The sequence below is a fragment of the Lathyrus oleraceus genome, chromosome 1, assembly GCF_024323335.1.
Source record: "Lathyrus oleraceus cultivar Zhongwan6 chromosome 1, CAAS_Psat_ZW6_1.0, whole genome shotgun sequence".
Lineage (NCBI taxonomy): Eukaryota > Viridiplantae > Streptophyta > Magnoliopsida > Fabales > Fabaceae > Lathyrus > Lathyrus oleraceus.
This window is the reverse complement of record NC_066579.1, coordinates 278,665,335-278,670,820: the sequence shown is the minus strand read 5'-3', so window position 1 is coordinate 278,670,820 and position 5,486 is coordinate 278,665,335. Positions and strand designations below refer to the sequence as shown.

The 5,486-nt window shown below is 38.6% G+C and overlaps 1 non-coding gene across 1 annotated transcript; it reads right to left on the bottom strand.

Moving 5' to 3' along the window:
- Window positions 1–4,114: 4,114 nt before the first annotated feature.
- LOC127116126 (small nucleolar RNA R71) lies at window positions 4,115–4,221 on the bottom strand. The gene has a single exon (XR_007801107.1). It is a non-coding gene; the product is annotated as a small nucleolar RNA R71 (small nucleolar RNA).
- Between the last annotated feature and the right edge of the window lie 1,265 nt (window positions 4,222–5,486).

Here is a 5,486-nt window from a genome sequence, read left to right as displayed (position 1 = left end):
AATATATGCTTATGTTGTGGTGGACGACTTCTCCAGATATACCTGGGTGAATTTTAGAAGGGAAAAATCTGATGTGTTTGATGTGTTCAAAGATCTTTGCTAAAGACTTCAAAGAGAAAGAGAAGGTCATGTTATCAGAATCAGAAGTGATCATGGGAAAGAATTTGAGAACAGTAAATTTGCTGAATTCTGTTCATCTGAAGGAATTGGTCATGAGTTCTCTTCTCCCATTACCCCTAAGAAAAATGGTGTGGTGGAAAGGAAAAATAGAACTCTCCAAGAATCTGCTAGAGCTATGATTCATGCTAAGAAGTTGCCTTACCACTTCTGGGATGAAGCTATGAACACAACCTGTTATGTTCACAACAGAGTAACCTTGAGGAAAGGGACCACAACCACTTTATATGAAGTCTGGAAGGGAAGAAGACCTACTGTCAAATACTTCCATGTGTTTGGTAGTAAATGTAATATCCTGGCTGATCGTGAACAAAGAAGGAAAATGGACCCCAAGAGTGATGAATGAATATTTCTGGGCTACTCAACAAACAGCAGAGCCTTTAGAGTTTTTAATTCCAAAACAAAAGTTATGTTGGAATCTATCAATGTTGTTGTTGATGATCAAGAGACTGATGTCACAGACGATGTTGATACATTCTGAATGATGCCCCAGCTGATCTCCTGGACAAAAGTAATGAGAGTGAGTCCACTCAAGCTGAACCTGAAGCTGGTAAAGTTAATAAGGGACCCTCTATCATAATTCAGAAGGATCATCCTAAAGATCTCATTATAGGAGACCAAAATAAACGGGTCACCACTAGATCAAGGGAAGTGATCTCACATTCATGTTTTGTGTCCAAGATTGAGCCTAAGAATGTCAAAGAAGTCTTAACTGATGAATTTTGGATCAATGCCATGCAGGAAGAGTTAGGCCAATTCAAGAGAAATGAAGTGTGGGAATTGGTTCAAAGACCTAAAGGAATAAATGTTATTGGAACAAAGTGGATTTACAAGAATAAATCTGATGAAAAAGGTGTGGTTACTAAAAATAAAGCAAGATTGGTAGCACAAGGATACACTCAAGTTGAAGGAGTTGACTTGGATGAAACAAATGCTGACTGAATACAATGTCACGCAAGATGTCATAACATTGTACTGTGACAACCTGAGTGCTATAAACATTTCTAAGAATCCTATTCAGCAGAGCAGGACAAAACATATTGATATCCGTCACCATTTTATTAGAGAACTCGTGGAGGATAAGATTGTAGCCTTAGAGCATGTTGCTACTGAGATGCAGTTAGCAGATATTTTTACAAAGGCATTGGATGCAAATAAGTTTAAAGTCCTGAGAGGAAAATTAGGGCTTTGCATTTATGAAGACTTGTAGCAATTAATATGGAGTTGGAAAAGTAAGCAAAGTAGTGTCTATGTGGCTAAAATAAAGCGCCCCCATTATGGTAAATCATCACCTAGTTTTAGAAATACCATCTATTACATTTTCACACGGTACCCCCACAACCTCACTACCTACTCCAACTCTTCCATCTTCCTGCTCCTTCCTCACACTTCTCTGCTAGGGCAACAACATTTTTTTTCACAAAAACTTCAAGATGTCACAACATAAAACTACTTCTGCTTCAAAAACTACTAAGTCTACTCACAAGGTTAGCAATCATTCCATGGACATTCACGATGATGAGATTCTGGATGTGGTTCCTCTATCAGTTATTCCCTGCGAGGCCATTGATTTAAACCATCCCATGGATGCCTCAGCTTCTGCATGCCCCAATCAAGGTAACATCTCTAGTATCCCTTATGTCTCAACTCATTGATAACACTAAAATTTACCGTATTTTCGACTCTGATTTCACATGCATTCTAGTTGTTTTATTATCATTTTGTTGTGTTATTGCTATGTTTTTTCTTTGTTTTCAGGTTTTTACTTTAATCGGAGCCCCGATCGAGAAAAGGAGCGAAAAAGAGCCAAAAACCCTAAAATTCAGCATTTTGTTCTTGTGGCCTACCCCATGGCTGGCGCCATAGACCCTGCCATGACATGTCCAAGCTCAACTTCCCTCAACTTCCATGTTCCCCACTACCTCCACTAAGGCGCCTCAGATTGGCCTTGTGGCGGGCGCCACAAGAGGAAAATAGTTTCCCTCCCATTTTCAAGTTGAAGGGCATCCAAGTCATTTCCATCTTTTTACTTTCTTATAAATAGAAAATCGAATTGAATTTTACAATCATCCAAACTTAGAGCAGAGGTAAACTCAGAGCAACTTTGTTTCACTTAGGCATATATTCAGTTTTATAAAGTGGTAATCGCTTCGCATTGGAGTGTTACCATAATTGTGTAATCGAGTCTGTGATAGAGTCTGTAATCGAGTTTGGAGCACTTTGGAAGGAAGTTAATCCTGCCGCCATTTTCATTTCCGCTTTGCAATTTATTCAACCCTCCGATTGGAGCAGATTTTTATTACTTGTCTTTATCTTATTTATTTTCCCGCACTCGCTTTACTTTATTTATTTCCTCGCACTCGCTTTACTTTATTTATTTCTCGCACTTGCTTTAAATTATTTATTTCATCGCACTCGCTTTACTTTATTTATTTTCCTCGCACTCGCTTTACTTTATTTATTTTCTCGCACTCGCTTTACTTTATTTTTTTCTCGCACTCGCTTTAAATTATTTACTTTCCGCACTCACACTACTTTTATTTACTTTCCGCACTCGCACTACTTTTATTTATTTTAATGCACTTTTACTTTACCATGTCTAGCTAAATTTATAAGGTTAGAATGTAAGGATCGTAATTGAACCAGTAATCTATACAATTGTTCGTAGAAACACTTAAGGGCTATTTTAACTTTCAACTTAAGTTTTCCCGCACTTCAATTCCGTTGGGTAAGATCGAAAGCCGTCCAACGTCTTTTTAAACTTAATTGTTTTTAACTATTACAAAAACAATGCAAGTGCTTTGTTTAGTTCATTAGGAGATTTTAGCATTAAGAAGAAAAGAGACTTTAAAACTATTTTCGGACGCGTTTATAAGTTTAGAGTCTGGTTCGTGAGAACCTCTTTTGGTTAAGAAATCCAGGTTATAATACTTTTCAACTTAGTCACGATACTATATTTCTTAAAAATAGGTTTACTACTCTAACGCAATGCGCGCCTTTTTATAAGTGACAATAAGAGGGTTTGATTAGGGAGTACAACTCGGTTCTGAATACGCGAAAGCGACAGTTCCTGTTAAATTAGTTCTTTTCAAAGTAGGAAACACTGCCTATAAGTAGCTCTACTAGCAAGTACTTGGATTATTAATTGATTACGTGAATTACATTCGACCCTGTCTTTATTAATTAATCTTTATTCAACACTTTACTTTTCATTGCACACTCCAAAAACACTTATTTTGATTGTCTTTGATAAACACCATAACAACAGATAATGATAGATTGACACTTGGTCTCTGTGGATTCGATAATCTTTTATATTACTCTGACGCGTTTGTATACTTGCGAAACACCACATCAAGTTTTTGGCGCCGTTGCCGGGGACCAATTTCGTCAAATTTCATTTTCCTGTTGTTATATCGTTTAGACTTAGGCTATTTCCCACCGGTCAATGCGAAGAACTCGCAGTACCAGAAGTTTAAGCTTAGTATACCCTCTGGCGGAACCTGAACGTTACGCTCGCGCACATTTATTCTTTCATAGAATTAAGAGAGATATGGCCGAAGATCAAAACCAAAGACCTCTTAAGGACTTCGCTCAACCATCAAATGAAGAACCTAGTTCTAGTATAGTAAACCCAACCATCCCAGCTAATAATTTTGAACTTAAAGCATCCCTGTTGCAACTAGTGCAACAGAGACAATTAGCGGGTCTCGCTACTGAGAACCCAAACCAACATTTAAAAATATTTCTTCAATTAGCAGACACTTTTAAAACCAATGGAGCTTCTCCTGAGGCAATAAGTTTAAGATTATTTCCTTTTTCCCTCAGAGATAAAGCCCTATCATGGTTAGATTCCCTTCCACCCAATTCCATTACGACTTGGGATAACCTTAGAAGAGTTTTTCTTGCTAGATACTTTCCCTCGAGTAAGACCGCCGTTCTTCGAAACCATATAACTAGATTTACCCAAAACCAAGGAGAATCGCTGTTCGAAGCTTGGGAGAGATATAAAGAGTTGTTACGAGCATGCCCACATCATGGTTTAGAAAATTGGTTAATCATTCAAACCTTCTATAATGGACTTCATTACAACACAAAGATGACCATCGACGCTGCCGCAGGCGGTGCTCTGATGAATAAACCTTATCCTGAAGCTAGTGCCCTCATCGAAGATATGACTCAAAACCATCAATCATGGGGAGTCGAACGAGCGACAGTTGAGAAGAAGGAAGCCCAAGGAGGACTGCATGAACTAAGCTCTATAGACATGATGCAAGCTAAAATGGACGCATTAGCCCTTAAGGTCGAGCATATGTGCATAAACCCGAATACTGTAGCCGCAGTTTCGTCAGATTATGAGATATGTGGAACCAAAGGACACCAATCCGCAGAATGCAGTCTATTAAACGAAACCCACTCTGAGCAAGTGAACTACACCCAAGGGAACCCATATTTGAATACCTATAACCCTTGATGGAGGAATCACCCGAACTTCTCCTATAAAAACAATAACCCTATTCAAAATAATGCACCCCCGAGACCTAGTTATCAAGCCCCAAGATAAAATCAACCTATGCAACCTGTGCCACCAAAGCTGAGCCTTGAGAAAATTATGGAAAATTTTATCACCGCTCAAACCCAACAAAACAAGGAGTTCATGAACCAAAACATTCATGTTAACGAATTGATTACTCAGTTAGGAACCAAGGTTGACCAAATAGTTACTCATACCAAGATGCTTGAAACCCAGATCTCTCAGGTAGCTTTAAACCAAGCCCCTCAGACTACACATGGAGGACAATTCCTTGGACAACCTCAACAAAATCCGAGAGGACAAGCCAATGCCATTACCCTACGAAGTGGGAACTCTTATGATGAGCCACCAAACCCTAGATTGAGTGAACCCGAAACTTCTAAGGAATGTACCAAACCCACGGACGAAGTAAAGGAACCAAAGGAATCTGAAAACCAGGAAGGTCGAGATAAAGGAGAAGAACCTAAAGACAAAACTTACGTACCACCCCCGCCATATAAACCACCTATACCATATCCGCAAAGACTCAAACAAACCCAGATCAATAAACAGTATCAAAAATTTATTAAAGTTATAGAAAAACTTCATGTAGAAATCCCTTTCACAGAAGCCATCACCCAAATACCTTCTTATGCAAAGTTTCTCAAAGACATCTTTACCAACAAACGTAGACTTGACGATCCGAAGCCTTTGGAATGTAATGCTATTTCCGAGGATAAATTAGCAAAGAAAGATAAAGATCCTGGAAATTTCTCCATTCCTTGCCTTTTGGGTA